The sequence below is a fragment of the Suricata suricatta genome, chromosome 8, assembly GCF_006229205.1.
Source record: "Suricata suricatta isolate VVHF042 chromosome 8, meerkat_22Aug2017_6uvM2_HiC, whole genome shotgun sequence".
NCBI classification, from domain to species: domain Eukaryota; kingdom Metazoa; phylum Chordata; class Mammalia; order Carnivora; family Herpestidae; genus Suricata; species Suricata suricatta.
Genome location: NC_043707.1, coordinates 114,660,855 through 114,687,085, shown reverse-complemented (window position 1 = coordinate 114,687,085; position 26,231 = coordinate 114,660,855). Strand labels below are relative to the sequence as shown.

The 26,231-nt window shown below is 41.3% G+C and overlaps 1 protein-coding gene across 2 annotated transcripts in view; it reads left to right on the top strand.

Moving 5' to 3' along the window:
* Positions 1-3,780: 3,780 nt before the first annotated feature.
* The window catches only part of THRAP3 (thyroid hormone receptor associated protein 3), a 72,256-nt gene continuing 49,805 nt past the window's right edge, over positions 3,781-26,231 (top strand). Inside the window, exons 1-2 of one of the 2 annotated variants that reach the window (XM_029946291.1) lie at positions 3,783-3,884; positions 14,205-14,286. The gene's annotated coding sequence lies outside the window, so the exon portion shown is untranslated. Of the gene's footprint in view, positions 3,885-14,204; positions 14,287-26,231 lie in introns of both variants that reach the window. The other variant, XM_029946290.1, reaches the window with a different exon arrangement.

The window sequence follows — 26,231 nt, the reverse complement described above, 5'->3', positions numbered from 1 at the left end:
GTAGGCCTAACAATATTTAGGATGTGCCAAGTTCCTTCAGGCCACAGGGCTTTCCCACATGCCTTTCCTTTTGCCTATATTGTGCCTCCCTAGTTCTTGGCCTGGTTGATTACAAGTTTATGAGTCACTTCCTCAGTGAAGCCTCCTCTAACCTTCTAGTCTAGGTCGGGATCTCTAGATTCCATGTTAAGAATCAGCTTTTTCTAAAAATAAATAAATAAAAAAAAAAGAATCAGCTTTTTCTATAAAGGGCAGATAATAAATATTTTAGGCTTTGCACATCACAGAATGTCACCACTACTTAATTCTGTGTCATAACAATCACAGATCATACATAATAAATTTATGAATGCCTAACTTTGAATTTCACATATACTTTTCACATGTTACAAAATATTAGTCTTCTTTTGATTTTTTCCAACCATTAAAAAAATATAAAAACAGGGGCACCTGGGTGCCTCAGTTGGTTAAGTGTCTGACTCTTGATTTTTTTCTCAGGTCATGATCTCAAGGTTCATAAGTTTGAGCCCCACATCCAGCTCTGTACTGACATCGTGGGGACTGCTTGGGATTCTCTCTCTCTGCCCCTCCCCTGGTCACACTTGCTGTTTCTCTCTCAAAATAAATGAATAGTAATTTTAAAAAATAATTAAAGAAAATGTAAAAACACTTCCTAGCTTCTGGCTATACAAAAACGGAGGAGGGTAGATATGGCTTGTAGGCTATAGTTTGCCAACCATTGTTCTGCGATGTCAATAGTATATATCACATACTTTCCTGTGTTGCACTTATCACAGTGATAATAAATCATGCATGCAATAGATTTTTTTTTTGCAATGGACTTAAACTTTTTTTTTAAATGTTTACTTATTTTGAGAGAGGGAGAGAGAGAGGGAGAGGGCACACACATGCACACATGCATGAGCTAGTGCAAGAGGGCGAGGGGTAGAGGGAGAGAGGGAGACAGAGAATCTTAGGCTCCACGCTGTTATCGCAAAGCCCTACACCGGGCTTGATCTCATTAACCGTGAGATCATGACCTGAGCTGAAACCAAGAGTCAGATTTTTTTTTTTAAAGAAACGATGCAAGAATATTAAAAAAATTTTTAAGTGTTTATGTAAAAATTATTTTTAATGTTTATTTATTTTTGAGAGAGAGAGACAGAGCACGAGCAGGGGAAGGGCAGAGAGAGGGAGACACAGAGTTTGAAGCAGGCTCCAGGCTCTGAGCTGTCAGCACAGCCTGATGTGGGGCTCAAACTCACAAATCCACGAGATTGTGACCTGAGCCGAAGTCAGATGTTTGACTGGGCCACCAGGTGCCCCAAATGTTTATTTATTTAATTAAAAAGGCTTAAAAAAAATGTTTAAACAGAGACAGAGCGCAAGCAGGGCCTGTCGTGGGGTTAAAACTCACCAGCCTGAACTTACAAGCTGTCCGATCATGACCTAAGCTGAAGTTGGATGCCTACCTGACTCAGCCAACCAGGCGCCCCTAAGGTGTTCTCTTTCATGAAAAGAGCTCAAAGCTTAGTGGAAAATACAGACATAAAAATAATTAACTACACAATTTGGTAACACTGTATTGGGAACAGATTTCAGTCTTCAGCAGGATTAGTATGAGGTATCAGGGTATGGTGACTCCTAAACTTCTGGAACAGAGTTGATGCTAAGATAGTAATTGAGTAAAATGCATGAAGAGATGTAAAACTACCTGGGTGTGCCAAATCACTCAAGGAGCGAGATCACTGAGGGAGGAGGCTGGACCTGGGGGGTAAGTTTTGGGCCAGGGAAAAGGTGGAGGTAGAGAGAGGTAAGATGAGACCCAGCAGAGTATTTCAGAAACCAAGCAGAAAGACTATGCATTTTTGTATCCCTCTAGTTTACAGCTCTGTTCCTTAGGATCTTGCACTGGGTATGACAGGTAACAGACACTCAGAAAATCTGGGAGTTGAAAATTAAGTTGAATCCAAACCTTTCAAGAAACACTACACGATATACAGGAAAGTGCTCAAAGAAGGAAGTGTTATGCTCAGATTTTAATATCGCCCCAAAAACCAGAAACTACCAGGGAGACCGAGTCACGCATGCGAAAGCAAAGGGCGGTTTTATTACGGGATTAGGCTGGCTGAGCCTAAACTCGGGCTCACAGACTTTACCAACGCAGGGGATCCATGGTGAGAGCCCGGAACAAAGGGGGGGGGTAGGGCTTTTATGCGTTTGGGAAGGGGGAGTTACAAGAAATTGTGACATAGGTACAGTGATCCAATTATTGTTATACAATATTATTGACAGCAGGTTTAACCATTCACATTGCCTAGAGTATTAATACTTTTGGCGGGACCCAATCACAACATTTCACAGAGTGGGCCCAGGACCCTCAAGTAGGGCGTGACTAGCCTTCTAGGCCTGCCCTTAGAAAGTTAAAGGTGTTAGCTGGCCTTTCCGGATTAGGCGTTACACAGGTGGTCCCTCTTGCCTTGGGCAATGTGTGTCCTTCTATTGTCTCATGGAGTCAGTTTTAGACCTGCGTCCTTACAGAAGAAAGAGTAAGCAGCCTGGAAATGATGCCACTGAGGTCAGCAAGGGTGAGGGCTGATGTGGCTAGGTCTGAGACTTGTGTTGAGCCTGGTGAGCTTTCCTTGCGAGAAAAACAGTTGATTTCTTCAATATTTAGTCATGTTTACTTTGCCCTGGGGATGCAGGGGATACAGAAATCCACCAAAACCAATCTCTGTTTTCAGAGCTCACAGCCTGGTGGGGAAGACAAACACAGGTCTTAATACTTGTAGAATAAGGTGCAAAGGTACTGCGGGAGTAGATTCAGTGAGGCGCTCGTAAATTTGGAAGCCTTCCTATAAAAGGTGACATTTGAGCCAGTCTTAAAGGTTGGCGTTTACTTGGTTAGTAATTCCAGCGGAAACCAGCATGTGCAAAACCCTGATAAATGCAGTGGTTCTCAAGATTGTAGGTGCGTAAGAATCCCTGGAGAGTTGCTTATAGCGCAGATCCCAGGCCTATATACTTCCTGGGAAACTTCTGGTTTGATAGGTGAGTGGCATCCATTTTAGCGAGCTTCACTGGACTACTTTTAGAAAATTTCTTTCTGTGCTTCAACAGTCATAGGCCGGGATGGGGGAGTGGGGGTAGGGTTTGCGGGAGATGAGGCCAGACGGAGCTCGACTCCTCGGGCTCCTGGGTCTCCCAAAGAGGTCACGCTATCACAATAAAAACAGCTCCATTTTGAGTCGCGCTTTCAGGGTACAAGCCCCTTTCATGTGCTTTACTTTGTCGGAGTCTCGCAGCAACTCTGTGGGATAGAAATTACGAGTCTCGTATCATAGGGGAGGAAACCAAAGCTCAATGATGGGAGAGAATTTCCTCAAGGTCACAAAGTGAAAGAAAGCAGGGAAGAGACCAAAAGCCTGACGTCCAAATTCCCAGCTCAGACTTTGAAACAACGAAGGCAGACCCCGAGTGGGTGGGGCTCAGGCCCTCCCTCCAGGCTGGTTCCAAAATGGTGGGGGTGGTGGCGTCAGCAACGCCCCCGCCCCTTCCGTCCACCTCCCTCCTTCTTCCCCAGGCCTCCCAGGCAGGGGGAGGGGATGGAACGGAGCAACCCACGTGACTGCCGACAACCTGGCGCGTGACGCAAAGCGGCGGGCCCAACGCTCGCCTTGCCTGGTGGGAAGCGTAGTTAAGCCGATAGTCAGGTTGGCAAGGAGGGGCGGGACTCGCACTACATTTCCCAGGAGGCAGCGGGACGCCGCCGCCGCTACCGCCGTCGGAGAGCGGGGACGCGGGGCGCGCTGTCGGGCGGGGGCGAGGTTCGGGCCGGTTGTGCCGTTGCGAGGTTGCAGCTGCGATCGCTGCGGTGGGCCCAGGTGAGTGAGGGTCTCTGATGGGGATTAGGGCAGCTCCACCAGCTCCAGTCGTTCTGGTTTTTATCTTTTCTCCGCAGCGGCTGGGTCGGGGTCCCCGGCAGGCCCGGCGCGGAGCCGCTTCCCCGCGCCTATCCCCAGGCCTCTGAGCGGGCCCCGCTCCCTCGGCTCCTCCCCTTCCCCGCCCTTCAGGGCTTCCCCTCGCTTCGGCCTAGCTCCCGACGCTCTGGTCCTACTTTTCTCGAGAGCAGCTCGTACTCCTTTCCCTCCCCTCATTGTAAGCAGTGAGGGAGAGGCTTCCACCGCCTTCATCTTTCCTTATAGTCCTAAGAACCCATTATTTGGATTTCTTTTTTTTTTTTTTTCCCCCGGAACTCTTTGAGTGCAATCCAGCACCCCCCTTCCCCCGCCCCGTCTCCATTGGCCTGGTTCTGCCTTCTAGGGCGCATGTGGCTGGCCCTCAGTAAGTGTTAGTTTTTTTCTGCCTTGCGGCCAGAGGAGGCATAGTCCACATTTATTTGTTACGGGAACATTTGTGCCCCCACTTTTAGTTCAGTCTCTTGGGTTGGAGGTGAGGCCGCTCTGCATTCCGGTGGTGATCAGCGTGTGTTCTGCTTGTAGGAGGCAATTTTCTTTGCCTCCCTTAGGACCTGGGCAACTTTTATCAGCTATTCCGTTGCCTTTCTAAATCTTAGGGGTGGAGCGTGGCGGAAGCTGGCGAGTAGCGCCGGTCCCGAGAAGTTTGAAGCCGTCAGTGGTAGTAGGGTGGTTAGGTAGGAGGGGTTGTTAATTGGATTGAAGAAGCTTCCGAATATGGTGGAGTCTGGCGTGCGACAGCCACTGAAGCTTCTGGTGGAAGCATAACGGATGGATCTTGGAGCCAGCTTTCCTGGGTTCAAATTTTGGTTCTGTTAGCTTTTTATTTTAGGTCAAGGGGCTTCTCTTCCAGGTGCCTCAGTTTCCTTATCTGCAAAGTAGCGGTAAGTAACGTGGTTATTCTATAGAGTTCTTGTGAAGATTAAATGAGATTAAATTGAAAACCGCTTCGCTCACTTCCCTGGCATGTATTAAACGCCATTCTTACTATCATCGTTTACAGGATTTCCAGATGGTGGGCCCGCAGTGGAAAGGCGAGGGTCACACTCTTCTTTTTCCTTTCCTTTCAGATGGCCCTCCCTTTTTTTGTTTACGTAACTGTTGTCCGTTAGGTTATCTGGACAGCTTGAGGTGTGTGTCTTTCACAGGACTCTGTTGAAAGTTAGAAGTGGGCTCCTGCCATGAAAAACTTCCTGAGCAAATGGGGCCTAGTTTGCTCTTTTTCCTGGGATGTCTGCTTGGTGCACGAGTGCACAGATTTCAGCAGTACCAAAAACAAGTTTATTCTTTTGTTTTTTTAAATGTTTTAAAATTATTTTTGAGAGATTGAGAGAGCGTGAGCAGGAGAGAGTCAGAGAGAGAGAGAGAGAGGGAGACACAGAATCTGAAGACAGGCTCCAGGCTCTGAGCTAGCTGTCAGTACAGAGCCCGAGGTGGGGCTCCAAGCCTCGAACCGTGAGATCATGAACTGAGCCATGACCTGAGCAGAAGTGGGACACTCAACCACCTGAGCCACCCAGGCTACCCAAACAAATTATTCTGTAGCCATTCAGGCTTGATTGTGTCTTGTAATGGGTGAATTGAAGTTTTCATAAGAAAATCGTTATGTCCAATATAGGCTTGTTTCTTTGTTCTTTAAACCTTTTGGCACCAGTGAAAGGTCTTGGGTTTTGGAGACATGTTTTTAGTCTGCAGTTGAGGTACAGTCCAGTTTTAGTGGCGGTGTATAAGAACTAGAGGAAGAGTAGATCTTCAGCGTATCTCATTAGCTTTACCACAATGTACAGGTACCTTGTGGATTTGATTTAGCCATTGAAATCATGGATTATAAGAAGAGTGTCCTGTTTTGTACTGAGGGGTTGCAGGAAGGAGGTGTGGAATATTTCTGAGATTAGAACGAATTAGTGCTGAGATGGAAGAAGGTGAGGCAGCCTGAGAGAGAGCAGACAGTGTATGATTAACTTTATTATTATTATTTTTTGAATGGATGGTCTCAACCACTGAGAATCTTAAGATGCCAGGCTGTGTTGTGTCTCTTGGGCACATCAACGTCCTGAGTTGAAGGAAGTGTGGCTAATGCTCGTCTCTTAAACATTAGGTTTTGATGGCTTGCTTCACACTGTCATTCTGTAAACATCCAAGATTGATTCACTCCAGTATTCGGTGGCTGAGTCAATAAATCGTGCCTGAGGACATACCATCTACTGGCTCCTGTGCTAGGCTCTGCGAGTGCAGGGGGGGTGTGAGACAAAGGGGTTCTGCTTTTGGAGAACTGCCAGTATAGTGGGGGAAGATACAACAGGTAAGCAAATAAATGACAGATTCAGAAAAGTGATACGGAGATCCCTAGCAGGGGACTCTGCTAACAAGAGAGACCCAAGGGTGGGTGGTCAGAGAGGTTCTTTAGGGTGAGCCGAGAGGAGCCAGTTCTGTAGGAGAGAGTGTTTTTATAAGGTGGACGGAACAGCAAGTGCTGAAACTTGAAGATGAGAATTTCGTGTGCTTTCAGAGCTGAAAAGAGGCCAAAAGTAGTTGACAGAGTAGTTACTGAACAGATGGACAGTAAGGTGGTTTGCTGAAGCTGTCGAAGCCTTCTGATTTGTATTTTAAAATCGCTTCTGCAGAGGTGTGGAAGATGGATTATGGGGGATATCGCTGAAGAGGCTGTTGTATTGGTCCAGGCTGGACGAGGCGGTTGCCTGAAGTAGAGGGGTGGAGTAGAGATGTATTGGTGGGGAGAGGTGAGGAGTTTGGAGATGGTTTAAGTTTAATGTTTACAACAGCCTGTTTTGTTTTTGTTTTTTTTTAGTTTATTTTGGGGGAAAGAGAGAGAGCAGGGGAGGGGCAGAGAGAGAGAGAGCCCCAAGCAGGTTCTGCACCATCAGTGCAGAGCCCGATGTGGGACTTGAACCCAGGAACTGTGAGATCATGACCTGAGCTGAAGCAAGTGTCAGACTGACTGACTGAGCCACCCAGGTGCCCCAGAAGAGGCCATTCTTAATCCGTGGGCTATGAACTCCTAAAAGTTTTGTGAAGGAGTGTGTATTTCCTCAAAGTTCAGTATGTTCCATCTTCAGTGTTTACGAACCACTGCTGTTGAGTCTGTTATGCTGGTTTATAACCCATAAAAAAGTAATTGCCCACTGGTTACCAAGAGAGTTCAGAGTCATGGGTACCCTTTGTAAAAGACTGATTTTTAAAATATATATATATATATATTTATTTTTAAGTAATCTCTGTACACCATGTGCTGAGATCAAAGAGTCTTCCTGAGAACTGAGCCAGCCAAGTGCCCCATTTCTTAGTCTTTCATGGGAACTTTTTTTTTTTTTATGTTTGTTCATTTAGGGAGGGAAAGGGAGAGCTCAGACAGGGGAGAGGCAGAGAGGAGGGGGAGAGAGCATCCCAAGCAGGTTCCACTTGGTCAGTGCAGAGCCTAGTGAACACGGGGCTCACACTCAGACCGGTGAGATCCTGACCATAGCCAAGATCAAGAATCAGACGCCTAACTGGACTGAACCACTCGGTTGCCCTGGGCACTTTTTTCTTAAGTCAAGGTTGAATGTTGTGCCATAGAAATCATATTATAGTTTCTTTTTGTTGGCAAGGTATAGGCTGATGCACACACTGAGGAAGCTGAACATTAGTGAGCTCAGTTTCATGAAAATCCATTTCCTAATTTTTCTTTCACTGGCAGAAATCGTTCCTATTTTAGTGGTAGAAATGGAGCACCTTAGTGTATGAAGAGTACGGCTTTCCTCTGCTTTCCTTCAGCAATTACGGGTTTTAGATGTATACTTATGTTTTTGGTAGTGTGTTGTGACATGCTAGCGTGTTACTGGGAACATAGGGTGTATTTTCTACCCCAGAGCTAGAGCTCTACCACTCAAGGAACCATGTATTTTTCTTTTTCTGGCGGAGGTTGAAAACTGAAGGCTTATGGACTAAATCCAGTCTCCAGATGTGTTTTGATTGGCTCAGACAGTGTTGTAAATTTGAAGTCGTTGTCAACATTAAAAAACCAAGGAGATTTTATGTAAAAATTAGGATTCAGGGTGATTTTGAGAAATCTGTTCTGCCAGCATGCGTCTGCTTCGCAGCAGCCATTTTTTGTGGTTGGGCACGTCCTTTGCAGTTTGTCGTAGCCCTCGCCACTGCCTGACATGTATCCCTGACACTGAGCAGAGTGTCACTTGGTATTATTTTACACCTTTATATTACTTGTCTGTTTGGAGGCATTTCAATTTGCTCTCTCTTCTAGATATATGATACAGGTCTCTACTGCCTCCATTTGAAGTCCTCTTGCTGGCTTAACATTGTATCACGGTTAAAAATTGTTTTCTGGGGGAGGCTGAGCACCTCAGTCAGTTGAGCATCTGACTTCAGCTCAGGTCATGATCTTACAATTCATGGGATTCGGGTTCAAACCCTGCATTGGGCTCTGTGCTGACAGCTCAGAGCCTGGAGCCTGCTTCGGATTCCGTGTCTCTCTCTCTCTCTCTCTCTCTCTCTCTCTCTGTCCTTCCCCAACTTGTGCTCTTTCTGTCTCTCAAAAATAAACATTAAAAAAATTTAAAAATTGTTTTCTGTCTTGGTGCTTTATTTTTTTTGGACAGTGAAGGAGATAAAACTTAGAACATTGTGTTATTTTGTTTCCAAACTCAAGAAAACCAAGGACTTTTAGAAAGCCTAAAGGTGTTGATCTGACCCCTGCCCGTTTTTTAAATTATGCTTTTTAAAATAGTTCGTTACTTTCCCCTTATTTGGGAATATAAATACGTTCTGTTAACTTAGTTGGGTGAATCTGTACAGCATTCCTTACTGTGTATACAGAAAGGGTGGTTAGAACACAGAATTTTGATTTCAGTGTAGTTGAAGGAGTAAAGGGTAGATTTCCTAGGTATGTATGAATTTAGGATGCGTGTGCATTTTGAAGCAATCTGCTAACGAGGTGGCGCTGAGGTCTACTACCTGGGCATTATTATTATTATTATTATTTTTTTTTTTTTTTTTTTTTTTTGCCGTGTAGCATTATGTCATTGGAACCTTCCTGTAAGGAGAGTTTCCCTGGCAGAATTTGATAGGTGGACTGCTAACTTCATGTAAATCTGTTAGTGGATATGCAATATACAAATTCTTTGTCCTTTTTTGGGGTGCAGGCAAGATGAGAACTGGCTTTAAAAGAAGAGACCAATTAACTATACTTAGAAGATAGGGGACTGATGTTTTCTGTTTAAACTTACCTTCCTGGTCAGATTTCTTCCAGGAAGAAAGCTTGGCATTTTGAGGCAGCAGTTTCTTACTTGGTGATGCCAGAATGGATTTAATTAATTCCAAATCCAAGTGTGGTGGTAACAGGATGTTTCTAATGGGGTTTTCCCTCTTTGTCTTTTAAAGTATGAGTAGTGTTTGACCAATTTCCAGTGCCCTTGGCATTTTAAAGAACAACCACTACAAAAGATAAACTCTTAATAATTAGATTATTCTCTTTTGCTTTATAAATGCTTTTGAAGAAACTCCTACCTCATTAGCTAGTCCAATTGCTGTGGTGATAATGCCTATTTCTACGTAGGAAAAAAAAGGCTTAGGAAAAAAAGTATGTACACCCTGGCTTGGCGATTGAGGGGAAAAGAGAAAGAATTGGATGTTACTTAAGTGTTTCTGACTGAGTTACGTCAGAAGAGCACTATACAAGTTTGAAAATTTAGAAAAGCACTGGCTAATATTTAGGCATCTCCTGAAATTCTTTGCTATTTACTTTTTATGGAAATTAAGCCAGTGAAAAAACTTAAAAGTTTTTTTCCCCCCCAAGTGATATTTTCCAGATAAAGTCTAGGGTTAAACATTCACATAGTCACAAATATGTAATTTTGTAATTGTGGAATAATCTGTATGCTTTGTTTGGTACATCTTCCATGGAGATGTCAATCTAATACTCCATATGTGAATATTTTAAATGTGGAAATGAAAATAAGAAATGTGAAAAAAATAGTTTACTTATTTATTTATTTAGAGAGCATGTGCAAGCACGGGAGGGGCAGAGAGAGAGGGAGACACAGAGTCTTAAGCAGGCTTCAGGCTCCGAGCTGTCAGCACAGAGCCCGACATGGGGTTGAACCCACGAACGGAGAGATCATGACTTGAGCCAAAGTCAGACTGAGCCATCCTGGTGCCCCCAGTGTTCTCATTTTGTTCTGCTTGATTTGCTTTTTAGCATCTGGAATGTTGTAACTGCATAGGTGGGCCTGTTTCAGAACAGAGAAGGCCAGGCAAAGAGAAGTTGCTGAATGTCTAATTAGAAGACTTCTGGCTCTTGTCCTCAGGCCTAAGAACTAAAGTTGTGTGTGTGTTTTTAATAAGCCTATGTGGAGCCCATTGCTTTTGCTTTCAAATTCTGTGTGTGTTTTTTTTGTTTTTGTTTTGAGGGGTAATAACTCAGTTTTTCTTTTCTATTTTGATAGTAAGGGCAGGATATGGGGGCGCCTGGGTGGCTCATCTGGTTGGGCATCTGACTTTGTTTCAGGTCATGATCTTGTGGCCTGTGGGTTCGAGCCCGTCTTGGGCTCTGCTGATACAGAGCCTGGAGCGTGCTGCAGATTCTGTCTCTTGTTCTCGTTCTCTCTCTCTGTCTCTCGTTCTCTCTCTCTGTCTCTCGTTCTCTCTCTCTGTCTCTCTCTCTCTCTCTCTCTCTCTCTCTCTCTCTCAGCTCCTTCCCCGCTTGCACTCTCTCTAAATAAATAAATAAACATAATAAAAAATAGTTAAAAGTAAGGGCGAGATAAAGGATAGAGGGCGTCAAAGAGGTGAGACTGCTTTCTAAAGTTAGATTTATTCACACTGCTCGCACTCTCAAAAAATGAATATTAAAAAAAATTTGTTTTCAAAAGCTATTCTCTAAAGGCTATTCTGTAAAACTCAGTTAATTGTATAAGTAGGTTTTGATAACGATGGCTTTTCTTGAATTTTAGCAAGTTTTACCACGTATAGGTTGGACAGGAGATTTTTAAATATTATTTGGAGGGGGTGGAATGGCGCCTGGGTGGCTCAGTGAGCATCTGACTCCTGATCTCAGGTCTTAATCTTGGGGTTGTGTGTACAAGCTGTGCATTGAACTCCAAATGGTACTGGAGGTAACCTCAGGGAAGAGCATTTCTGCACTGATAATTTTTTTCCTTTGGGGTTCCGCTTAACATTTCATTTTTATCTGTTGAAAACTTTTTTCTTTAAATTTATTATTTTAAGTGGGGTCCATGCCCAATGTCCAGTTCAAACTCATAATCCTGAGATTACGAGTTGCATGCTCTACCGAATGAGCCAGCTGGGCTCCCCAACATTTCATTTTTTAAAAGTTAAAACGATGTTGAGTTTCCTGACTCCTTCCCCTACCCCATGGTTTACTTAAGCATGGTACAGCCTGTAAAACTGTTGGTGGGGGGTGGTAGGTGTCTTCAGTTTTGTTTCTTCTCACAGGTGCTTGTTGAAAAAAATGACATTGCAGAAATATGTAACATAGAAAATAAGTTTCCTGTATATAATGCTAGGTCTTCAGGCCAGTGAGGGCAGTTTGGGTATATGGAAGAGATTTGTACTGTTTCTGTATGTTGTACTTGTGTGTTTTTTTTCCCCCTTTGATGCTGAATAAAAGGCATTTCTAAAAGTAAAGGTAGACAGTAAGGAACCAAGGAGGAAGTAGAAATGAACCTCTTTGGTTTATTATGAAAGCTGAATACTTAAAACATTGCTTGGGGCGCCTGGGTGGCTCAGTCGGTTAAGCGTCCGGCTTCGGCTCAAGTCAGATCTCACGGTTCTTGGGTTCCAGCCCCGCATCAGGCTCTGTGCTGACAGCTAGCTCAGAGCCTGGACCCTGCTTCAGATCTGTATCTCTCTCTCTGACCCTCCACTGCTCGCACTGTCTCTCCTTGTCTCTCAAAAATAAATTAAAAAAACATTTTAAAAAATTGCTTTAGAAGGACTTAAAATTTTTTTTTTAAATGTTTATATTTGAGAGAGAAAGAGGGAGAGAGACTGAGAGTGAGCAGGGGAGGGGCAGAGAGAGGGAGACACAGAATCGGAAGCAGGCTCTGGGCTCTGAGCCATCAGCACAGAGCCTGATGCTGGGCTTGAACTCATGAACCGTAAGATCACGACCTGAGCCGAAGTCAAGCTTAACAGCCACTCAGGGGCCCCTAGAAGGACTTTAAAGTGTAAAAGTGTATTTGTGATAATTCTTGTTTTCTTGGAAAATTCAGAAGGTGTTAATGTTGATTCTTGAATTAATGGCAAGTGCTTTGCCTTAGTTCATAGCATAGTTTTTTTTTTAATGTTTTATTTATTTTTGAGAGAGAGAGAGAGACAGCGTGAGCAGGGAAGAGTCAGAGAGGGAGTCACAGAATCCGAAGACAGGCTGACAGCTAGCACAGAGCCTGATGAGGGGCTCGAACCCAAGAACCATGAGATCATGATCTGAGCTGAAGTCGGACACTCAATCGACTGAGCCACCCAGGCACCCTTCATAGCATAGATTTTTAGCTTGCCTCTTCTCTCCCTTTGTTTCAGGATTATTTGTCACATAAGTTTTTGCTGGGTATTTTACCATTAGCAAGTACAAGTTGTTCGACCATTCAACCAGACATATTAGGCGGTTAAAGTGGCCCTGAATGTAGTGCTGTATTTAATGACTATAGAATGAGGAAGAGAATATATTCAGTTGTTGGCTTGTTCTTTTCCTTTTTTGCTGTGGAGTACGTATCGTGAAAACAATTTTTATTTATTTATTTATTTTTGAGAAAGAGAGCAGGCACACCAGGGGCAGAGGGAGGGAGAGAGAATCGCAAGCAGGCCCAGCCCAGTGCAGGCTGACACAAGGCTTACACCCACAACAGCAAGATGATGACCTGTGCTGAAGTCAGATGCTTAAGCCACTGAGCCACCTAAGTGCCCCATGAAAGTAGTTTGATAGGTCATATTTTCCTTTGCATTTTCAGTAAAATATTTTCAGTTGCAGTAATGGAATGCATTCGTAGAGGTACTCTAAGAGGTACCCCCCTCAGAGAGGCCTTAGTTATCAGGTACACGGGATGAGAATTGGAAGTCTTTTTTTTGTTTATTATTTTTTACTTTTATTTAAAAATGTTTTTAAAGTTTATTTATTTTGAGAGGGAGAATGAGAGGGAGAGAGAGAATCCCAAGCAGGCTCTACACCATCAGTGCAGAGCTTGAAGTGGGGTTGGGACTCCCCGAACTGTGAGATCGTGACCTGAACCAAAACCAAGAGTTGAACTATTAACTCACTGAGCTACCCAGGTGCCCTCCCTTTTTTTTTTGTTTGTTTTTTTTTTTTAAACTGGGACTGTAGGGCAAGTTGCTTATCCTTTCAGAGTATCCGTTCAATTTCAAATGGAGATAGAAATCTTAAAGTTTCCCAATTTTTCCACATCCTTGTTAACACTTATTTTCTTCTGTTTGTTTTAAGTGGTAGCAATTAAAACCCATTGTGTTGGCTATCATGTGCTTGTGGCTATTGGTGGTTTTTTTTAGAAATGTTTATTCAAGTCTTTTGACTACTTCTCATCTTAACATTTTGGAAGCATTTTTTTTTTTTTAATTAAGTGGACTCCATGCTCAACATGGGGCTTGACTTCACGACTCTGAGATCGAGAGTAGCAGGCTCCATGGACTGAGCCAGCCAGGCACCCCACATTCTTGAAGCATTTTAAAGTAAGTTTCAGATGTCAGTACATTTCACATGTAAATACTTCAATATGCATATTATTAGCTAGAGTTCAGTGTTTGCTTTTGGATTCCCTTTTAGCGGGGAGAGAAGGAAAGGGAGGTAAAATATATACACTGAAATGTGACCATCTTTATAAGTGCTTGCATGGAGAGGTTTTGGGTGCCATTTCTTAGCTGGAATAGTTCATTTTCCTCTGATTTAATGATGATGTGTGTCTCGAGTTAGATTTATTTTTGTCAAATTAGTATTGAGACCATATACTTTATCATTTTGAACAGGACACCATTGAAAGAGAGGATGCTATTCATATGCTGGACAACAGGTGTAAAATATCTTTAGCAAACTTAGATGTAAGCCTAATTTAAATATCGAAGAAGCTCATTTATAGATTGTGATTTTTTTCAAAAGTAAATGCTTATTTAAGCACTTTACATGCCTCATGTCATTTAAACCTATATTTTAAGAGATTAGTAAAGAGCTTTTTGTTTTACCAGTGATGCTGAGGTCCAAGGGATTGATTTTGGAAGAGAGAGGATTTGAATCTCAGTGTGGCTCTGAACCTGCCCTCCCTTCCAGGTACTGTGCTGTCCCCTCAGAGTAGTGGTCCAGGGAGTAGATTGGTTACTAAATTAAGACAGGGGCCTTAGATAATAAAATCTCTCCATTTTGTTAGTGTCATGTTTATTAGATCTAAAGTTAAAAATATTTAACTCTTATTCAGGAATAATAGGCTTGAATTCACCAGCTGATGCAGACTTTGTGATTTGCTTTGCTGCAAATAAATGACAGAAAATGTATATCAGAATTGATAATATTTGTTTAGCTTTCTGTATCTTTTTAAAAAGTATTTATTGGGGGGAAAGAAGAACACAAGTGGGAGGGGGAGGAAAAGGGGGAAGAGAGAGAGACAGACAGACAGACACTGAGTATCCCACACAGGCTCTGCTCTGTCGGCCCAGAGCCCTTTGTGTGCAGCTCAGTCTCATGAACCATGAGATCATGACCTGAGCCCAGCTCAAGAATTGGCCGCTTAACTGACTGAGCCACCCAGGTGCCCCATATCTTTTCATCTTTAAAGGAAAATATACCTTTCTTTGAGAGAATTAAATGATATGTATGTTTGATATTAATATAAAGAATATGTGAAAAATGGTACAGTTTAATATCTTATAAAACTTAACATAATCACATATTGTCATTTCTTTTATTATTAGTTTAGATGTATAAAAGTAATGAAAATCCTGTCTCATACAAGTGTAGGCACAAATAAAACCAAGGCCCTCTAGTCTTGTGCTGTTTTCATAGTTGAGTAAACAGTGTTAGTTGAGCACACGAGAAATTCTCATTTTTTTTTTTTTAAGATTTTATTTTTAAGTACTCTCTATACCCAGCGCGGGGCTCGATCTCCAAACCTCAAGATCAAGAGTTGCGTGCTCTCCTGACTGAGCCAACCAGGCACCCCTTATACGTAGTTGTTTTAAACTCCGTTTGAATTTGAGTTTAGCCATTTCAGTGAATAATCTCAGTAAATGGTTGGACTCTTGATTCAGAAGCAAGGATCTGAAATTTATTGGATAAGTGATACATAAGAGTGTCATTTAACTTGTAAATGCTTTGCCATAGCAGTTATGATGATTTCTTGTTTTGTTTTATGTTATTTTGTTTTTAAATAGTCTCTACCCCAAGGTGGGGGCTCCAGCTCACAACCCCGAGATTACGAGTTGCACATTCCCCCATCTGAGGCAGCCAGGCACCCTGATCAGTTCTTGATATTTTTGAACATCTCTTTCAGAGAAGGAAACTTAATGAGAAACATTTTTTTTAATATTTATTTTTGATAGAGACAGAGCACTAGAGAGGGAGGGGCAGAGAGAGAGGGAGACACAGAACCCAAAGCAGGCTCCAGGCTCTGCGGTGTCAGCACAGAGCCTGATTCTGGCCCCGAACCCACGACCATAAGATCATGACCTGCACTGAAGTCGGATGCTTAACCAACTGAGGTACCTAGGCGCCCCTTAATGAATTAAATTTTTTTTTAACATGGTTAACTCAAAGTGCTGACCTGATAAAACCTGATACCCACTCTCATCATTAATGAGGTATTTGCATACATGAACCATAAATGTAAATGAAAGATAAATTACTCATTTCAAAGTAGTTAGCTGAATTATTGCTGTGGTTATTTGGAAGTTGAGATTTTATGTGCTAGTCAAAAATATACATAAGCTGTAACTTTATGTACAGTATGTTATTCCAGCTGGAATTTTGACCTTACCCTTCTCACCTCTTATTCTGGTAACTAATCTGAGAGCTGCCAACAAGGAATAGAGGGCACTTTCTGAGGAGAGGATCTTCGGTTTCCTTGTTGGGTTTAAATATCACTGCAGAGCCATAGGGATACAAGCTTTGTATTCTGCCTTTACTCCTTGTAGTGAATAGGAACCATTATTCAAGTACATAAATCCTGGATACACTTTTTGATGTTTGTCTCTTTATCATAAAGCATTATGTTTGCAAAACAGCTTTTCCTAGAGTAACTTGAGCAATCTTAGTTTCCTGTTGAAAATATTTAGAACTTACTTTTTCTTGACTACATTTCTTGTTACAAGTTATATAGCATTTAATGTAATTCTTTTCTCACTCAGCAGTTTCTGAATCGGACCTAATGTGGGGGGGGTGGCAGTTAGGCAATTCCTGAGGGATTTAAAGCCTGCTCTCTGCTTCTTATTGTACAGATACTTGTGTATCAGCTTAGTTCTTTGAAGGTGATTCTGAAAAACAATTACTTTTAAGGACTTATTTTTTGTTTGGCGATTAAGTAAACACGTTCCTGGGGAGAAATCTCTATCTTCCAACTTTGATTTTTCTTCAAACTGCCCTTTTAGAACACAGTGTGCTGTGTGGTTTATATACATCGGTTCATTTAATTCAGTCAGTCTAAAGGGAGCACAACCAGTGTTCAATATTGTATAAACCATTTTTTCATACTTAAAACAAAAAAAGCATGCAATTTGAAGGTAACCAAAAGAGTACAAAGAATAATACAAGTAGTACTGTATATTTCGGAGATCAATTTAATAAATTTAAGAACTAAAGCTCTGCTACCACAGTTGACTCTCTGGTTTTCTCCCTTCTCTCTCAACCTTGCTTCTGATTTTGGTGTTTACGGTATCTGTGTGTTTTTCTAGACTTATATTAATCATATATGCTTTCCTAAGCAAAATACAGTAGTTTTTTTTGTGTGGTTTTAGGTTTCATATGTGTTGTTTTTAATACTGGTTTATTGTTGTAACTTTCTGCTGTCTTGTGTTGTGGGATTTATGTAGGGCATATGTGTTCTTCAGTTTCACTGTTGTATATGGTATTTATTGAGTGAATGTATCACTTTTTATTTATCCTTTTTTCTTTTGGTGCTCAGAGACTGCTGCCAAGTATATTCTTATATATCTTTTTTTTAATGTGTATGTTTTTATGGTCTTGGGTGTGTTGGATCATAGGGTGTGTACTTTTTTTTTTTTAAATTTTAAGTAAGCTGTACTCCTAATGTGGGGGCTTGAACTCCTAACCCAGAGATCAAGAGTTGTATGTCCTATCAACTGAGCTGGCCAGGTACCCAAGGATGTGCTCAGCTTTAGATTTAGATTCTATCACAATATTTTCCAGAGGGATTATACCAGTTCATGCTTTGTTACAAATACTTCTTTTGCTATGAATCTTTTAAAAAATGTTTTATGTTTATTTATTATTGAGACAGAAAGAAACATAGCATGGATGGGGGAGGGGCAGAGAGAGAGGGAGACACAGAATCCAAAGCAGGCTCCAGGCTCTGAGCTCTTGGCACAGAGCCTGATGTGGGGCTGGAACCCATGAACTGTCAGATCATGACCTGTGCTAAAAGTCAGACACCTAACTGACTGAGCCACCCAGGTGCTCCTCTTTGGCTATGAATCTTAATGACAACTTGATATTGTGAGACTAAAATTTTTATCATTCTTTTGAGTATGATACATTTTATTGTAGCTTTAATTTTTTTTTTTTTTTTTTTAAGTAGGTTCCATGCTGGTTGTGGAACCCAGCTCAGGGCTTGAATTAACAACTCTGAGATCAAGACCTGAGCTGAGGGGCGCCTGGGTGGCTCAGTCGGTTGACTTCGGCTCAGGTCACAATCTCACAGTCCATGGGTTTGAGCCCCATGTTGGGCTGGAGCCTGAAGCCTGTTTCAAATTCTGTGTCTCACTCTCTCAATGCCCCTCCCCTGCTCACTCTGTCTCTTTCTCTCAAATAAAATAAAGACATAAAAAAAAAAAGACCTGAGCTGAGATCAAGAATCTTAACCAGCAGAGCCACCCAGGTGCTCCTATTATAGTTTTAGATGGTATTTCTCTGATAGTGAAGATCAATCTTGTCATATGTATATTATCTGTATAGGATTCCATTTTTTCTTTTTTTGTACGCGAAGGGGTGACATGAACTTAACGCCCCAGATATTCCACTGACAGTCAGTCAGGCACCACAGGATTCTGCTTTTTTGAATTGCCTGTTCATCCCCTTTCCCCAATTTATTTGTAGCATTTATTGTCATTTGATGTACCAGTATATGGTTACTTGTTTATATATCTCCCCCCACCATGGGGTCAGCGACTTTCTTGTTTTCTTACTGCTGTATCTCTAATGCCTAGACAGTGTCTGGCATACATGATAGGCGTTCAGGAAGTAATAAGGTGATCTTTTATTTTACATAAATAATTGTTTTGTCTTTTTATTGATTTGTAGTTCTTTATATAGTCTAGAGTTTGGATATTAATCCTTTGGTCTTTTTGTTTTCCAAATATGCTCTCCTAGTACGTGGGTTTATTTTGATTTTCTAAAACATAGACATTTACCAATCTCTACCTTTATAGTTTGTACTTAGAATATCTTGTTTGAAATTCTTAAAAAAAAAAAAAAAAAAAGAAATTCTTTACCGTAGGTTCATATAGATACCATTGTCTATTTTCTTCTAGAAGTTTCAAAGCTTTTCACATTTAATGTTTATTTATTTGCTTTATTTAAATTTTTATTTAATTTATCAATTTTTGAGAGACAAAGCGAGACAGATTACAAGTGGGGAGGGGCAGAGAGGGGAGACGACACAGCTTTTAAAGCTCCAGCCTCTGAACTGTCAGCTGAGAGCATGAGGCGGGGCTCAAACCTACAAACGGTGAGATCATGACCTGAGCCACCCAAGCGCTCCTTATTTGCTTTATTTTTAGTTAGTCCACTTGGAGTTTACTTTTGAATGTGATGTGAAAAATTTAATTTTACTTTTTCCATATGATTGGTTTTAGAATTTCTTTCTTTCTTTCTTTTTTTTTTTTTAAAGATTTTATTCATTTTTTTCAGATACTCTCTACACCCAATGTGGGGCTTGAACTCACAACCCTGAGATCAAGAGTCTCACACTCTGAGCCAACCAGGTGCTCCCAGTTTTAGTATTTCTTAATATTCTGAATCTCAAGTTCTGATTTGCTTTTGGGTTGTGTATAGTCGGTTATACTGTTTTGCCAGGGCTTGGTTTAATCTTCCTAACTTTATGCATCAGAAATTAGAAGAATATAATGTAACCTAAAACCAAATACCTGGGAAATAGGAAAGCAGGACTGCTAAATCAGGGATGGTATGAGTCAAACATCTGAATTAAATCTTTTAGGGGGAAAACTCCATTTATAAATGAACAATTTGATAGGCGATATAATTCTCTTAGTTAATAAGATTTATAGCAGTTTCTCTAGCAGTCTGTTTTCCTAGTTAAATATAGGCCTGATTCTGGTGAGCTGTTACATTACTTATAAATGCTTTGGAATGGGATGCATTTTGTGAGGAACCTTCTGCTTAGGAGAATGGCTCAGTGGCCTTGGGAATTGGTATTTTGTGGGAAGAGGAGTCTTGAACTTCCCCAAATGGTGTTTTATAAATGGCTGTTTGGATTAATATCAGCTGTAAAGCAGCTGCAAATTTATTCTCTAGAATTAGAAACAGAGTATGGGCATTTGGGACAGATTTCTGAAATTGCTGGTATGATTGTTTCTAATAGTAAGTTTGGTTGAAAGTAAGTTTAATTTCGGGTGCCAGCGTGGCTCAAGTCGATTAAGAGTCTCTTCAGCTCAGGTCATGATCTTGCAGTTCATGAGTTCAAGCCTTGCGATGGGCTCTGTGCTGACAGCTTAAGCTTGGATCTTGCTTTGGATTCTGTGTCTCCCTGTCTGTTCTTCCCCTGCTCATGCTGTCTCTGCCTCGGTCTCAAAAATAAAGAAAGAATGAAAAAAAAGTAAGTTAAATTTGGCAGTGTTCTGAGAAGTAGTTCTTAACCTTAATGTCAAATCTAGTAACCACTGATTCATAGTTCCCAAAAGGAAAAACAAAGAAGAAAAAATACTCTACAAAGGTCTTTATGTTTTAGTGGGTTTTCCAGCATATCAGATCATGTTGGTTATATTATTCTATATTGAAATTTGGTCTCTTCTGTTGCTTGATTACAAATGAAAGCGAATGTGACTCATCTAGAAGTTGGTTGTCTTGGTCTAATGCCCTGGGTTAAATAGGTTGTTAAATAACTATTTTGGATGAAATTGTTTTAATAAAGTGAAGCAGTTACAGAAGATAGACTCTGAATGTACCATGTACTTTTCCAACTCTAAAAGTAATAGTTTTTTTGTTGACTGACATTTCCTTTCACATTGACCTTTATTTATTTTTTTATTAAATTTTTAAAAATGTTTTTTAGTGGCTCAGTTGGTTAAGCATCTGACTTTGGTTCATAAAATGTTTTTTATTTATTTTTGAGAGACAGAGAGAGACAGCACGAGCAGGGGAGGGTCAGAGAGAGAGGAAGACACAGAATCTGAAGCAGGCTCCAGGCTCTGAGCTAGCTGTCAGCACAGAGCCCGATGTGATGCGGGGCTTGAACCCACGAACTGTGAGATCATGGCCTGAGCTGAAGCCGGAAGCTTAACTGACTGAGCCACCCAGGTGCCCCTCACATTGATCTTTAATGAATTAGATTTACTTAGCATCCCCTATAGCTTCTAGTAGAGTACATTTTAGCCAAATAATAGGATGACTTAGGCGTGTTTTCTTTTTTTTTTCCCCCTCCATATTTTATTGTCAAATTGTTTTCCATACAACACCCAGTGCTCTTCCCCTTAAGTGCCCTCCACCATCACCACCACCTCTTTTTCCCCCTCCCCCTTCCCCCTCAACCCTCAGTTCATTCTCAGCATTCAATAGTCTCTCAAGTTTTGCATCCCTTTCTCTCCCCAACTCTCTCTCCCTCCTCCGCTCCCCCTGGTTCTCCATTAGGTCTCTCAGGAGTGTTTTCTAAGACTGATTTCTTTAGATAGCAAGTAATGGAAAAGTGAGGAACCAGGGCCAACTAGATGAAGTTTGTGTCTTAAGGGTCTTTAACAGGTGAATGGTTAGCATTCTGATGTGAAAGAAATGGGATGCTGAAGACCAAGGGCTATTTTTTTTTTTTTAAGTAGGCTTCATAACTAGCTCCGAGCGCCATGTGGGGCTTAGAATTTGTGAATCAAGAGTTGGACACTTAGGGATTGAGACACTCGCGCCCCCGCCCCCCATAGGCTCTAGTTTTAGGTCACCATCTTGGGTAAAACCCTTGTTTTGGGCTGTTCCCCTTCTGTAAAACTAAAGTTGTGCTAGATATGATCTCTAGGAGAGCTTCTAGTTCTTAATGCTTTGTGACTCTCCTCATCCTAGTTGTCCAGAACTCATTCTTCTGGGAAGTGTTTGTGCTTTTAGAATGGATTGTGATCTCTTAATCACAAGACTCTCTGCTCTGATTAAAGTCAGCTATAGACTGCCTTGAGGCTAACACACCCTCTGTATAGTCTGATGCTAATAAATTTTCTCTTTATTCTCCTAGCACTTCAAGTCATAATTATTTTTTCAAATACTTATTTCAGTGAGATTTGGAAATAGATCCGTAAATGTTATTAAGTGTAGTAGGCTGGCTGGAAGTTGTAGTAACCAGGTTCTTAGCAGAATAATGATAATGCAAATTGAACCTAGATAAACTCCATTGTATTATAAGCACCAGGAAGGGTCCAGAGTTTCTGATTCATCTTGGTGCTTTCTACAGTGTCCAGAAAAAGAAATTAAAAATTGTTAGTTTAAGATTTTATTTTTAAGTAGTCTCTATACCCAACGTGAGGCTTGAACTCACAACCCCGAGATCAAGAATCACATGCTCCACCAACTGAGCCAGCCAGGCTCCCAAGAATTACTTATTACTGTTGAGTGCTTGCTCTATTACTAGAAACTGTACTAAAATTTAGACATTTTTCTCAATTATTGCAGCAGCTTATGAGGTGGTATTACTCCTAATTTATAGATCAGGAAACTGAGGCTTACAAGAGAATGTTTTAAACTAATTTTTTAAGTTTTTTATTTATTTTGACAGAGAGAGAGGGCGAGAGCAAGAGAGTGTAAGCAGGGGAGGGGCAGAGAAAGAATCCCAAGCAGGCTCTCCACTGTCAGCACATAGCCAGATATGGGACTTGATCCCACAAACTGTGAGATTGTGACCTGAGCTGAGGTCAAGAGCTGGATGCTTAACTGACTGAGCTACCCAGGTGCTCCTATAAGTTAATTTTTATGTGATTCCAGAGCCTGTAATTTTTCTTGCCTCAATATGCTGTCTAGCAAAGACATTATTCATGGAGTGTGCTCAAATGAGTGTTAACTGAGTGAAATATTTGTAAAATGTTAAAAAAATTTGAGTACATTGTTTTATCTTCATATCAGTATTTTTATAAGAGGGGAATGGCCAGCCTTGATAGGCCAATTGAATGTCTTACTAATAGGACAGCGTCAAGGCAAGGTAACATGGTGCTTGGGGACTGTGTTCCAACATTAAAAATTCAGTCAGGGAGGCAGATTAGAAGTTGGGCTTAAGGAGGATGGAAATCAGGAGGAAGACCTCTTTTCTTGTACACTGTTGTGTATACTACTAAAAAGAAAAGTAACTAGGTAAAAAGAATTAAACAACTTGCTCAGGCAAATAAAACTTAATGAATATCTCAATTTCCATGATTCTGTACTGCTTTTTTCTTCAAAGTGTACATATGTGACAACATGGATGATCCCTGAGGACGTTATGCTAGGCGACATAAACTCTCTTACATAGAGGGCAAAGTTGGCATCGTTGCGCTTATGTGAGACACCTGAAGCAGTCAGATCCCTGGGGCAGAGTGGGGGTTCTGAGTGGGAGAGCTGCTGTTTTATGGGTACAGCTTTGTTTTGGGAAGATGGAAAAGTTCTAGAGATGGATGGCAGTGATGGTTGTGTCACAGTGTGAATGTACTAACTGCCACTGAACCATGCACTCAGAGGGTTAAAATGTTCAATTTTGTTTATTTTTCCATAGTAAAACAACATGGCTGATAATTCATTTGTTTGTCATTCAACAGACATGTACCTAGACAGTGGGGATATAAAAAATAATTTAATTTGGTACTTGCCCTGAAGAAGCCATTTAGCCTAATAATATTACACCGCTAGTAGTTTTCAAGGAAATAGAGGTGGTTTTATTAATTTTTTTTGATAATTTCTTTATTAGGAGTTTTTAATGTATATTTATCTTTGAGCAGGAGAGGGGCAGAGAGAGGGAGACACAGAACCTGAAGCAGGCTCCAGGCTCCGCAGTCAGCACAGACCCTGATGTGGGGCTTGAACTCACAGACTGTGAGATCATGACCTGAGCTGAAATCAAGAGTTGGACGCTTAACCAACACTGAACCACCCAGGAGCCTTTCGAGGAAATAGAGGTTTAAGTTTTCAGGAAATGGTAGCTTGTAAAAGTGTTGCATTGTGATAGAAAGATAAGTTCTGGGAAAGTAACTGTTAGGAATTCCCTGGTACTTTTATCTGCTGGTCGTTGCAGAGGATTCGGATGAGAACGTTATGTTGCCCCAGGCAGGGTACTTCTGCAAAGCCTGCAGGATTTTAAAAACTGCCGGTCTAGGTAGAAACTGTCAGGCGCACAGACGACACAGTGATCCCTCTTTTCTTGTAAATCGAGAACCTTGACACAGAATACTGGTGTCATTTAGGCAGACGACTCTTTTCAGCGTGGAGTCAAGTTTAGGCTTGAGCTTGTTGCCGTAGTGTACTGCTTCTTTAAGAGGTTCTGAAGATGTGTAGTTTTCTTACCTTCCAAGTCTACCGTAAAGACAAGTTCTGAGTTCTCAGGAGAAAGACAGTAACTGTTTAGTGACCATGTGACTACCCATATTAGCTGGTTGAAGTCTTTTAACTCTGATTTTGACCTTGGCCTGATTAATAATAATACTTGTCTATTGAGTGCTTAACATGTACTACATAGTTTTTGTAACAGTTTTGTGTAGCTGGAACCCATTTTACAGATGAGGAAACAGATAATGGGATTTAATAAAGTCACATACCACAGGTCTCAAAATTACTGGTTGGTGGTGCTAGGAATCAAAGGGAGCCCGCATTTAAATGTGTGTTTTTTTCTTATTATTTATTGGGCCAGTGCTTTTAAGTTGCTTTGGGCTGTTGATTACTAATTTTGTATTATAAGTTACTAGACACAAGGATTACAAAATGACAGTTTCTACCATTTGAGACCCCTACAGTTATGAGAATTACTACTCATTAAGGGTTTATTCTTGTGTGGCCATTTGTACTAAATGCCTTTGTTAATAAGCAAAGAATGTAGGGGCACCTGGCCGGCTCAGTTAAGTGTCTGACTCTTGATTTCGGCTCAGGTCATGATCTTGCAGTTTGTGAGTTTGAACCCCACATTGGGCTCTGCTGATGGTGCAGAGCCTGCTTGAGATTTTCTCCCTCTCTCTCTCTGCCCTGTGCATGCGCACTCTCTCTCTCAAAATAAATAAATTAAAAATCCGTCTAAAGAAAAAAGTAAGTGGAGTGCCTGGGTGGCTCAGCCCATTAAGCATCTGAGTCTTGGTTTCAGCACAGGTCATGATTCTCACTGTTGGTGAGATCGGGCCCCATGTCGGACTCTGCTGATAGCATGGATCCTGCTTGAGATTCTCTCTCTCAAAATAGATAAATAAATTTAGAAAAAGCAAAAATAAGCAAATGAGGTACAGCCAGAGTTGGCAAACCTTTTCTCTAAAGGTCCAAGAGGCAAAACTGAGGCTATTATGTGGGTACTTAAATAGCAATAGAGAAAACAAATGTTTTCTACAGATTTTTATTTTATTAAAAATATTTTTAAATGTTTATTTTTGAGAGAGTGGGGGGGGGGGTTGGAGGAGGAGGATCCGAAGCAAGCTTCACACTGATAGCAGAGAGCCTGGTGGGGACTTGAACTCACAGACCGTGAGATCATGATCTGAGCTGAAGGTGGATGCTAAGCTGACCAAGCCACCTGGCGCCCCTGTTTTATCTTTTTTAATTAATTATTTATTTATTTAAATATTTATTTTTGAGAGAGTAACAGTGCATAAGTGGGGGAGGGGCATAGAGAGTGGGAGAGGGCTGTCAGCACAGAGCCCGATGTGGCGCTTGAACTCAAATGGTGACATCATGACCTGAGTGGAAGTCAGATGCTTAACCAACTTAGCCACCCAGGTGCTCCTGTTTTATTTTATTTTTTTAAAAAATGTTTATGGGGTGGGGGAGAGAGAATGAATGAATGAATGTATGGGAGTTGGGGAGGGGCACAGGTAAAGAGAATTCCAAGCAGGCTCTGCACAGCCTGACCTGGGGCTCCTTCTGGTGAACTGTGAGATCAGTGACCTGAGTTGAACGCTTAACTGACTGAGCTACCCAGATGCTTCCTCTTTTTAAGTAATCTCTGTACCCAAAGTGGGGTTTGAATTCACAATCCTGAGATCAAGAGTTGCATGCTCTGTCAACTGAGCCAGCCAGGAGACCCGAGAAAACCGTATTCCATTGGCAGAATTCAAAATGTAATAGTTGAATACAGTTTTTCTGAGGCGGGTGTGTACAAGAGTGGAATTCATTTTGAGGGATAACACTTCAGGTCACTGGAGTTCAAAGTTAACTTTCCCTATCAAAATGAATGGCAAGTGTTCATTTGTTCATGCTGAAATCTGTAGTGAGATCTCATATGTCATCTTTGAAAATGTCTTTACATAGACAGGTACTGCCAAATATTAATATTAATCCATAGCATATGATTTTTTGAGCATATGGTTTATTTGAGCACCCTTGGAAGACATTTATAGAATTCTTTTAGATTCATTTCTTGATATTTGCCTTTTTGCATGCTATTACACTGCAAAGCAATCATTTCCACCGGAAGATTAGGTGGAAGCTGCTGTGCTTTTATTTTTTTTTAAAGTAGGCTCCGTGCCAGCATGGAGCTCAGTGTGGGGCTTGAACTCGTGATCCTGAGATCCAGAGTCAGATGCTAACTGACTGAGCCCACTTCTTTGTTTTTTTTTTTTTTCTTTTAAAGGTTTTATTTTTAAGTAGTTACACCCAACGTGGGGTCAGATTCCCAACCC